Here is a 12,604-nt window from a genome sequence, read left to right as displayed (position 1 = left end):
AAAAGTCAAGAGACAGCAACAAGAAGAAAAAGAAAGAAAGGGGGAGAAGTGAAACAGTGATCAGACTTCAAAGCGTCCTTTTATCCTATCTGTTTAGAATTTTAAATCGGCAGTCCAGATTCACCAAAACAAAAGATGAAACGATAATCCGATAATCGTTACAATGTTTCACAGAGGGAAAATATTTCTCAATATATTTACGTGTTTATGTCATCGCTGGAGCGAAATGTGCTTAAAGCATGATAAAATGTTTAATTTCGATTTAACTGGATTCATGTTTGTTCCTTTTGTTTGTTACATTGGGCTTTTTCTGCTTACAGAGGGCATTTGCACATATATGTATGTATGTGTGTGTGTGTTTGTGTGTGTGTGTGTGTGTATAAAAGCAAGAGTAAATGGAATAAAGAGCTATTGTTTGCATGTGTGTTTGTGTACTTTCACTGTTATATACATACCATCTGATCTGACTTCAGGGTATACAAAACTGCATCTCTACTTAAGTCAGAAGACTCAATTAGCTCATACTAAAACAATTACAGTCAGCTACTGTCACTCACCATGTTGTTTATGTATGTGTTATTCTAGAGGTGCCCACACACTGAGTTGACTGCTGGCCTCTTTTTTATATTTTCATAAAGCAAAGGAGACTTTCATACACCGCGCTGCACTTTGGGAAGTCGTTACTGCAGAGGACAGGGGGACCATTTCGACGCCTGCATTCTCATCTCTTTAAAAAGGCACATTTATTGTTAAGTCAATCTGCTAGAAATCCAATGTGGTTTTTTTGTAACAGCTGTTATGCTTGACACTGGTAAGTGCTTTGGTGAAGATAGGCTGCTTTGTTCATATATCCTCATTTACATGGAAATGTCTGTCGAGCATTTAAAAACAAGGTCATGTAATCTTACTCAAACTGGGCAAGGTTATTTTTTTCCATTCTTGAGGTTAATCATATGTTAGTGTGGCAAGATGGAGGGACAGAGAATGAAAGAGAGAAAAGGGATTAAAGAAAAAGGAAAAAGAAGGAAAAAGAAAAACCAGGACCAACTGAGGAAGATAAATATAATTTAAAAAAATAAAATAAAGAAGGCAACTGGACATGTCTGAAAGGGCATTTTCTGATATGCCTCCACTTACATGCACTCCAGTATATTGCCTATCTGCAAGGATTACTCACAAGACCACTGTGAAAATTGCCCCTGTGACCACAGGATGTCTCAGCCTGAGCAGTACTGAAGGTGAGACCACTGGCGTTAACAGGCCCCTGGGCACAGCATGAGTATTACAAACCAAAAATGTGTGTGTCGGTTTAGCTCTTGAACCTCAGTGAATAAATCATAGTATTATGTTGTTGGTGTGCCCAGAGCCGTTGTTCCCAACAGTGGAGGTCAGGGCTTGCCAAAGAAATAATAAAGGAGAAAAAAGATTTTCTCTTGCACGCATTATACTGGCTTTTCTATTTTTCTAATTTTCTCCAGAAATGTTTGAAATCAATCTTAAAAAGAAAAAAAAATCTGTATTTTATGACTCATGTCCGCATATCAAGCCTCAACTTTGTAAGGACTCCCAATTATCTTGACTCTAAGAAGTCAGCGTTGAACTGGTTTGACATTGAAGAGACGCATCAAACTCAAAATCAAGACCAAACATGACCATGCATGTTAATAGCGCAAGGCGGATTTCCTTAAACGGCGTAATCACACTCTATGCTACACATCTACTGTTGCATCCAGGCAAGATTAAGACAGTGTTTTTACCTACAGCCTGAAAAGAGAGTCTGCCATGTCCGTCTCACAAAAATTAGATAATGGAGGCACTCTTGAGCCTTGGGGCCTCAGACACAGATTAAGAGATGTCTCTGAACACGCCCTGGGTCATTTGCAGACGCGAGGTCATCACATCCTCACAAGAGGCTCCGCAGTGTGCTACGTGCATGACCTTTGAGGACAGGCAGCCCGCGGGGCCAAAGCATGTGTATATACTAGATTTTAAGGGGGGGTTTAAAATTTAAACACAAAAGCTACAATTTTTAAGTTAGATAACACACGTGTATCTTATTCTACTCCTAAACCTTTGATATATACAAATACAGCTTGAGAGAGAAAAAGGTTTAAGGGAAAAAACAGGCTGATCTTGACTGGATACCACTTAACCTAATATTGTTGACGCTTATATTTGCCCATTTATATTCAGTCTTTATGGTAAGCTAAATCATTTGTCACTGCATGAGAATGAGATTAACCTTGATTAGACGCTGTCTCTCATTTATGTGGCCTACATTACTTTTCCTCCTACTGGAAGTGGAAAGAAACCTGCTTGTAGAGGTGGGCAGTTAGATGCAAATATCGATAGTACCGATACCAATGATGGTATTGGTACTGGATTGATACTAGTGTGATAAGATCGATACTTTGTTCAGTATTTTATTCATAGGCCATGACAAATTTAAAGGAAGAAGCGAAATCAAAGGCATTCCAGGTCTTAAAGTAACCGAGTTTTGTTCAGAATTTGCAAATTGATGATGATTTATCTCAAATCTTGACACACTGCTTTCCCCTACATAAGCTACCTTTATTGGTTAAAGTATCAGTGTATATCATTTGTAATGGCAATGCTGGCCCTTTATTTCCTTGGTAGAGTACGTTCCAACTGCCAAATGATTTAATTGCTTTAATAAAAAAAAAACGTGTCTACGATTTTCAAAACAAAAACAAAAAAAGGATAAACGCCCTATTATGACAAACATATGTTAATGATATTGCAGAAAAAGACTTTGGAAATTTTACTGTTGCAAAATTCTGTCGGATTGCTCCGTCAGTCCACAGAGTCCACAGAGAGCCGTCCTTAAAGAGCCGGCTCTTTAAGGACAGATAAATAAACAGCTTCCTATTCGGAAAGATGAGATTCACTTGATTGAGTTTGGAGAGCTGATCTTAAACTCTTATCATCTCCATCAGCGACCCGTCAACAGTGCACAGTATTTTTTAAAAGAAACACTCCCCGAGACGACACAAATCACTTTTCCAATGGCGAGCACGTTGGTATGAAAAGATGACTTTACTGCAGAGGCTCACTCAGCCCTCAATACGTCTCTTGCCAATGTACAAATATTCACATAACCCTATACACAAACTTTACGTTTGCTTTCAGTTAGCAAGAGACAGAGACCATCTTTGTCACACCCCCACCACCCCCACCCCTCACCCTTCTCTCTCTGTATATTTCTGTTTATATTCATCCCACGCTTTGAAGTGGTCATACTATTGCGTGTTAGTTTGATGCTCTAATGAATAGACTGTTTTCATGTGACGCACTGGAAAATGGAAACTATGAAACTCTCTCTCTTTCTTCATCGTTCTCAGTAGTTCTGTCAGTTGCGATTCTCCTCATCTGCCCCGTCACCTTCTATCACTTTGGCACTTACATATGTCTGTGTCCTGATTGTTCTGGGTACTTGTGTTGCTCCAAATATAATCTCCCGCTCCTTCTGTTTTCCGTCAGCTATTTTTTTTCTCTTTCTTAGTTGCCCGGTCTTCCTCTTGCTCTGTGCATCATTATTATCACTTTGCTTAACGTCTTATATTTATTCATGTCTGCTCGTTTTACTTTCTGTTCTCTGTTAACCCAGAATGATAATTTGAGTTGCCACAAAGTTCTCTCTGTTGTGGATTTCTGTGCAGGGTTTTTTTTTCCCTTCCTTTTTTTTAACTGCAAGATTATTTATGGGAAAATATGCTGGACGTCATGTCGTGCCTGTGATCATATTTGTGTGAGCTGGTCCTCATCAGTGGCATAAATCTGTGATCAAAGAGAAAGCAGAACCGAGATACGAAGCAGGGAAATACAGTTTGTACAGAATAAACACACTAACTGTTCAACTGCATGAAAATTACATACACATCAGTTATGGATGAAGGACATTTACTTTAAAAGAAGTTTAATCTTTCATTCATCCCGTCCACGTGTTGTATATTGCTTGTATAACTGTCTTGACTTGTTTTTCTCATTTTTTCCCCTCGGTTTTCATTGAATCTGTTTAAATGTGGCTCTTCTTATATGACAAATTTGCATTTCAGTTTTTACCGTCTGTTTCATGTCTCACTCAGCCCAAAACTAAATCCTTTCACTATTGTGCAGGCAGTTTCAAAAACGTGAGACGGCCACTTTTAAAAGATTTCTTGCAGGGTTTCTTGACTGTTGAATTACAGTAAATGCAATGACCACAATTGGGGTGTACTCTAAACATGTTGTTTCTCATTAAGTTTAACCAAGAAGTGGTGGCCTGAACTATAAATACAGTTTAATACATCACTTTAAAATACATAGGCGTATTTATTTATCTTGGTGCATTTGCAAAGAGAAAGGGACAGGCGCTGTGGCCAGGACTTGCTGAACTATGGTAATGGTCCACTGCAGCGACACTTATAAAAAACCAGCCAATTCCCAAAGTTTCCATAGTTGTCATATATCCAGGTCTGTGATTATGCATGTATGTGTAAAAGACAAGGAAGAAAGAGTGCCTGTGTATTCTGTGTGCGTGTGTGTGATTGCTTTCCCCCTGTGTTGTGTGATTAGATTCGTCTCCTTTACCTTCAGGGTTGTTGTTTTTGTCTGGCAGCCAGTATGGGTTCATACTCACACACACTCGCGCGCACACATGCACACACGGCGAGTGATATACACGGTCTCGCTTTCACACAAAATCACACACACATTACAGGCCCTTGTGGCACAGCAGTGCATAGTCATGGATGGCCGCCAATAATTCATCTATACTACAATATTACTCATGTAGAACGCACACACACACACACATACTGTACACACATGGCAAAGCCATTAGCCGCTCTGAGCTACAGACACTCCAATCTACAACAGGCGCTTTTGTCGAGGATAATAAAAACTTTTTCAGTAATGAAATGTATTAACGTTTCTGACTGAGGCTTTTAAAATTGTGAAATACACAGACACAGCAGCAAGTAGGACTTTATATGCAGGAATCTAGAAAGGAAGACTAGCAGCCATTCAGTAAAAGCGTGATAAATAATCCCTCAAAAAATAAATAAATAAGTATATAAAAAAATCCACTACTGTGTTCCTGCTCACCGAAATTGCATACCAAATGAGAATATAGTAATCAGTGGATCTCAGCAAGGGTATCAGCTGGAGCATTTTTGATAATTATCATAAACAAAACAGAAAAGAAACAATATGATGTCCTGTTTAATAGATAGACATGCTCTCACAGTGATTGTGATCACTGTGAGAGCATCCCAGTGATCACATTCATAGGACCACCTGGAGACCAGGAGTCTCAAAGGATTGCAATGTCCAGTGTAATATCAGAAAGAAACAGGGGCCAGTAAGGAGCGTATTCTTTTGAAAAGATGATTATCTAATGTGTTTTGTTAGTTATTTGCAGACAAGCCCCTGCTAAAGACTGAAGTGTGTTTGAAATGAACAGAAAATGACCCAGCATATCAGTCTGAAGACACAAGTTTCATCCATCTATTCATTTTCTTCAACTTAGCAAAGGGCAGCAGAGTTGTGCTGTGGTTAGCACTATCGCCTCACGACAAGATGGTCCTAGATTTGAATCCCTTCTGTGTGCATGTTCTCGCCCATGTCTGTGTGCGTTCTCTCCGGATCCTGTGGTTTCCCCAACAGTCCAAAGACATGCATGGGGTTAGATTAATTGGTTGTAGGTGTGAATGGCTGTCTGTCTGTGGGCCAGATATACTAATCTGTTGCACCAGTACAAACTGAATTTTGGCATGAAAGAGTTGATTTACAAAGAGTGCGCATTGACAATATTGCATGTTAGAGGTGGGAACATGCATTTCTGGGAGTTCCTTTGCCAAGGCCCAAAACATAGGCAGGAGAATATTTAAATCAAGTGCACAAACTGATCTACCCATGTTTCCGATATGCAGTTTACTGCTAATGTATCCCCAACAAAAGTATGTCTAATTATTTTGCATTTGATATTGAAACTAACTGACTGTTTACTTACCACACCTACTGTTTGAGTGCTATTTAAGGATTGTGCTCCGTTTAGCAAATATGTTTTACTGTCCAGGGTGCACCCTGCCTCCTGCCCCATGACAGCTGCTTTTTATACCTGCTCCAAATGGTTGCACTGAAGACAGAGAGACTTAAAAGCTGTTATAAAAAGAGACAGGATGTGGTAGCTATTCAAATGACTCAGTATTTTTCTACTAAGGAAAAAAATGAAAATTGTTGCCGGGGAATGAAACAGACTTGAAAAGACAAGTCCTGCACTCATCTCCAGTGAGTGACCGATCACTGCTTGAAGTAGGTGTGCTTGTTGGGTTGTCATTTTCAGAAACTCGCACAGAAGTCCCTGAACAGCAGTTGTAATGAAGCTTGCTGACACCTTTTGGCTGTTATTAAAACAACAATGGTATTGAACCAAAATTCCTCCTCCTCATTGATTTCCATGCAACATTGCCAAAGCAGAGTCCTGACAGGGCCTCCAAGCACAAACTCCCAGACCAAATGTCATCTTTTCACATCCGCATCAACACAGCCCCTCTGGCTTTTGACACAATGGGTTGTACACCATGACTGAAAAGAGCAAACAATGTTGTAGACCTTTAAAACATTAAGGCTGTAAAAGAAAAATAAGAATATAAGCTTTGGCTGTTTAAAACTCAAATTAAAATGTTGTAAGATTGATGTAATTGTTGTCATGGAGGGACACTCTATGGATTACAGAAGCAGCGTAATGGAAAATAAATTCTAAACTCTCCCTCTCAATTCTGTGACTGATGACGGCTTTTAAGCAGGTAATCAGTAATCTGTAACAGATTATGCATCGAACTTTCCAAACTTTACTGCTGGTTCACTTGAAAAATTTGCAAAGTCCAAAACAGAGATAATTTATTTCAGCACTGTTTGTGTCTCACACCAGCGTCGTTAATTCAGCCACTGAGACTCTTCAGCTGCAGCGTGGTCGCAGCTTGTTGATTTTTCAGGAGTACAGTTTGTTTCTAGCCTGTGTTGCCAGCACCACCGCTGCCCTCCCTTCCTCCCCCCACACACACATACCCTTGCGCGGATGCATAACAGGCACAAATGGACAGCAGTTCCCTTTTAATATCAGCTGTCCTTGTGTGTGTGTGTGGATTCTGTGGATGGTGACTACACCATTAAAGCAAAATTCCACCCTCAGGTTCTGTTTCACTGTTGTGTCATCAATCTGCAATGCTCACCGCATTCTAGCAGTTATTTTGTGATTAAGTGTTGCAATTTACTTGCTTGGCATACCTATTCCCTCTCAACCTGTCCTCAGCTGCAGTTAATGCTTCCCTGTATTTCCCAGTATGACTTTAAGCAATTCCCTCTGATCAGAAATCAACTTGTTGCTTTCACTTGGCTGTGTGTAGGTGGAGAGAGCAGGAGTCAAAGCAAGACAGCGAGATTTGTTCCTATCAAGAAAAAGTGAGTCACGCTCTTTAGTCAAAATGCAACGTGTCTCAAAGCTGCAATGCATTATGGACTGTCAACCGTGGGTGGAGAAATTCATACCCCGTTTCTGCTCTTTAATAGATTCCACCCTTTATTGTTAAAACTGTCTTAAAGGGTTTCTCTGTTCTGGCTGAAGAATGACACAAAAGCTTGAAAATGTGGCACTACAGTATACTTAGCTGAACTGGTAACATTTCTGCTCACTATTTTAATCAAATTCACAGACTGACTCTTTGTATTTATTCTTTACCTTCATCACTTCTCATTGGAAGACAGGCTGTAAACAGAGCTGTGGGTCTAACCCCACCCACCTTAAAAAAAAATAGCAATAAAAAGGAGGGAAAAAATAGACTCATGGTATTACCTTACAGTATGGTCTAAACACTTCTACAGTGTGACATCTGGTGGAGAAATCTGGAGTCCATTAATTGCAATCAATGTGTGTGCTAATCAGAAGCAAACTCCTTCAGATCGTGTTCAACGCCCACATAAGATAGAGACTGCTGAGCTGGTTTGTGGTTTAATTTATTTATTATGGCAAAGTTAGATAAACATTTGCATTTTGATTATTGTTTTTTCTTACTTAGGTGGAGCCTGTAATTTAGACGTTCATTTAGGGCAATTTACGCCATTTGAATTCATGTAAATATTACAGTCAATATAAAAGATGGATGTAACTACTGTGATGCCACCCACCGGTTTGTGGGGTCCTGTTTTGAAGCCTTGAGGTGAGCTTTTGTGCCTTCGCCATCTTGGTGTTTTCAAACTTGATGTGATGAGCGAGAGATGGATTTCACTGTGAAACTGCATGCTGATTGGTTAACAAATCATCAGTCAAAACTTGTCAGCTAATAAATAATCCTCCTTTTTGAAACTTAGAATGAACAAAATTTACAAATGCACTTAGTGTTTTATTAAGAGACACTAAATACATGACAGCACGTTGTTTAGACATGTGACGACCATGGTGATGAAGTTAGATCAAGTGAATAAGGACCAAGCCACACAGGCCCTGAGGCTGGTGGCCAACTGGCAACCACCAGTCATGAGGGAAAAAAAATAAGTATTCCCCAGCCAGTTGCGAGTGGTTTTTGCGGGTTGATGGCAGTCACTGGGAAGTTGATTGCTAAAGCCTCATTTGTGCTACTGACAAAGGAGGACACCAGAGGAGGAGGGGGGGAAGGCATGTTTGGAGGCAGTGAGAGAAAAGAAAGGCATGGATGTAGTCAAGGAGGACACACAGAGGTCCTTCCTCAGGTTAGTGTGACAGAAGTGGATGCTAGGGACAGGATGAGATGGGCACAGATGATCCGTTGAGCAACAGCGACCTCCAAGAAGAAGAAGCTCTTTTATCTATTGTCCCACTCTAGATGGAGATGTAATCTTAAAACTTCTCCACAGTTTCCTTTTCAGCTATCTATACAAGGATTTTTGAAAAGGCTAACATTTATCATCTACAGAAATTCAAATGTTTAAAATCATTCAAGAAGCATGTCTATCTTGGTAACACCTCCGTGCACTTATGTGGACTAATTTATTTCCTGAGGAGTTGCCCCTTGTGGCAGCCCCTTATAAAAAAGAGTAGCTTAGTCAACGGGACATAAAAACTGCATGCACAAGGCTGCACATGATTACAGCTTGATCAAGGTTTCTGCTTTCACCCACCAGAGTACAAAATTACAAACAAATCTTGAGCAAATTTCATGCTAATTCAGGTTATAGACCACATTATATATCTACTGTACTACAAGGAGTAGATATGGTTGCTACCACAAATGTGAAATTGTCACGATCTGTTCACATTGCTCATTGCACGACACAAATAGCAACAATGTCTCCTGGTTCAACTGTTGGCTCTCTGGAGGCAGGAGACTGGCATTATAGAATAGGTCGCAAAGACTTCTACTCAACTTTTTGAGTGCCATGTGTCTGCTTTTTAATATCTCTGCTCCTACATATCAAGTCACATGCCTGCTGTGGGGGAAGTTTCTTGTGTGTCTTCTAGCTATTTGATTTAATTTGGATGAAAATGAACCTGCCATCATATCAAGAATAATCACTCTGACTTGAAGCCTAAACCACGGGGGAATTTTTCCCTTTCTCCTCTCTTCTCCTCTCTCTTTTCTGAATCTTTGGTTAAATGTCAGAAATGTTGTGTGATGATTTTATTACTACAACACTCCATAGCAGGAGGACTGTGCATTTTATTAATGTAAAACTAGAGCAGCAGACGTGTAACACATGTGGTTTAAATACAGCACGGGCCCTCGTGTATTACAATCAGAAACAGCAGTCAGTAAGTGACACACAGACATATACACACAATATTACATATATACGCACACACCTCTTACAGCGCCTCTCCATTTCTCTCTCGAGCGCACACGAACACAGGTATAGCGAATAAAAGCAGGTTTGTGCAGCTGTCTGGAATATTGAGGCAAGCAGATCAGATTTATATAAGGTTGTAATGCCAAGACAGATAGATTTGGAAATATTACTCATGTAATCCACATTTCAGTAAAAAACAAAAAAAACAACCCAACTCCACCTCTGCCATTTTTTTCATTTTGCAGCTTGACACTGTTTACCACAAAGATTTGCAGTAAAACATGGCAATTTTCTTTTGACACAAATGTGTTTTATTATTGCGGAACACGGTGTGATGGATAGCTCCGTGCCAGGGTCAACTGAATCTCTCCAAGCACATTGCATATACGAACAACTCATATAAACAGATGTATGGCATGTCCTGTGCACATGATTTAAGACGAGCTAGGGTATTTACTTTCTTCCTTGAAAATACACAAGCTTACTAAGCAAAAGCCCGTCATGCCCTCTTCATCAACTCCCATTACAGATCAGCCTGTAAGAGTCACGTTTGAGATTCATTGTTTGTTATCTGCTAAGAAACATGCAAAAAATTTCATATAAAATCAGCAGAGAGCAAACATTTGCATACACTCACCTTGGACATCAACATCAAGGCAATATTTGGCTTTCAATGATTCCTTTTAACAGTTCTTTTTCTGGGCGGTTTCGTAGCCATCAGCAATTTCTCTCATAATTCTGATTTCTAAGCAGAATTTGCAGAAATTAATTACACCTGTTATCTAATTACCTGTTTGGTCGGAAGCTTAGTGCTCACCTGTTTTATCACAGCCAGCATTAAACACCCATCTGTGTCCAAGTTTAAGTAATAGTTTGAGGTTATGCGGAAGAATGCTAAGGGTAGTCGGCCACTGCAAAACAGGGTCAAATCAACATGTTACCACCCCCATGCATGAATTATGGGAACAGATCGAGTGCCTCTACTTTACTTATTTGCACACAAAAACTTGTTGTGTGATCGAAGTATAAAACTTTCCTTCAGAAGGCTTTTTTGTCTGCATGTGCATGCAAATTGATTTAAACTCTTCAAAAATGGCAGGTGAGTAAATATGCAGATATTATGCTGTTGTGTTTACTTTTAGAAGCACTTTGTTGCTTTGTTCTTTAAGGTGAGTTGCTCAGCAAAGCAGCCATAAAGAGCAGTGAGGAAGGTTTTTTATAGTCACCAGCAGCACACGATGAGACACCAGGGATTTACCCCTTCTAAAATTTATCTTTAAAATGGTGCTGTTTGATCCCAAAGAAAAAAGTAAATACTGCTTCACTGCAACACCGTACTGATGGGAACCTTTGACTATAACCATTGAGGGATTCTGAAGTATTTTTTATTCCCTCCCCTTCACCAATCTTGGAGCGGCAACTGCCTGGCTGCCAGCCCACTTTCCGAGTTGGAGCGTCTTGCATTACCATATATTTTATTTATCTGCTTTTGCATCTGTGAAGAATGGTGCTATTCATTGTTGTTGTTCGTCTTGCTTGGCAAAAATGGCTCAGCAAATAGTAAAAAGAATGAATAGGCCTGCTGATTCTGAGACAAATAGCTCTCTCTGGGGTGAAAGCACCCTCCATCTCTCTGCTTTTTCTGTTTTTTTATTTCTACCTCAACTCTTTTAGGACCATTTTAGGGTCAGAAGAGGATTTTGAAAGCACTGAGCCATGGAGTGTTGGTTGTTGTTACTGATGATTTAGGTTTTTATTTATTTTTCTGGCAGGTTTGAATCTGGGTGGCACAGTGATGCTGTGGTTAGCACCGTCGCCTCACAGCAAGACTGTCCTGGGTTTGAATCAGCCAGCTGAGGCCTTTCTGTGGAATTTGCATCTTCTCCCTGTTCCTGCATGGCTTCCATCTGGGTACTCTGGTTGTGTTTCACAGTCCACAGCCTTACATACGAGGTTAAACCCTTAACATGCCAGTTGGCGACCACGTGTCGGATGTAAGTGTCTGCTGCAGGTTACTGGGAGTCACTGGGGAATCAATTGCTAAAACCCCAGTCATGGCAAAAGACTGATTGCTGACCCACTAGTAACCACCAGTCAGTGGGGAAACCTGGTTGGTTAGTGGCTGCAGGAGTTACTCCCAATGCTGCTGCTCAGTGGTTAGCTGGCAAGTGTTTGCAGACAAGTTAGCATTTTCCATTAAAACTGTTATGCAAGCTATGGGCTACAACCTCCACATACATTCTAAACTGAATATACATATGAATGTATGTGTTTTCTGTTTCTCTGTGTAAGCCATGCAACAGACTGGCAACCTATCCAGTGATCATCCCTCATCTTGTCCTCTGACACCTTTACCAGCTGTCATAAGGCAAGACTTGCAATTTATACATTGCAGAAGTCTTTCATAGGGCAGTGCAATGTATAAATTACTTTGCAGAAAGAAATCAGCAACTATTCCATCAATCAGGAAACGCTTTATTTTCAGGAGAAAATCCCTTGTTGGTGCTTCTCATAGACTAATATTTTCTAGTTTTCTGTAGTGTCTAAGTAAACTATTGTTTTGAAGACAGAAACTTGTGCCCTTGGAACATGTGATCCACCTGCCCCATTTTTACAGTTCTGACATTTTATAAAATAAATATTTTATAGCTTAACCAGCAATTAGTTCAGTTCTACTTAAATGAAATATGAGCTAAGAAAGTAAAGCATGAATCGCTCAAATAGTGTGTTACACTCCCAGCTGCATGTCTTTGATCTACTCCTCCATCGCAGAAAGACATGC

Source organism: Mchenga conophoros, linkage group LG22 (genome assembly GCF_057382185.1).
Source record: "Mchenga conophoros isolate Kocher_MC1m ecotype Shallow Benthic linkage group LG22, M_conophoros_male_GT1.1, whole genome shotgun sequence".
In the NCBI taxonomy this organism is placed as follows: domain Eukaryota; kingdom Metazoa; phylum Chordata; class Actinopteri; order Cichliformes; family Cichlidae; genus Mchenga; species Mchenga conophoros.
The sequence above is the reverse complement of the archived record's forward strand: the minus strand, read 5'-3'. Positions refer to the sequence as shown.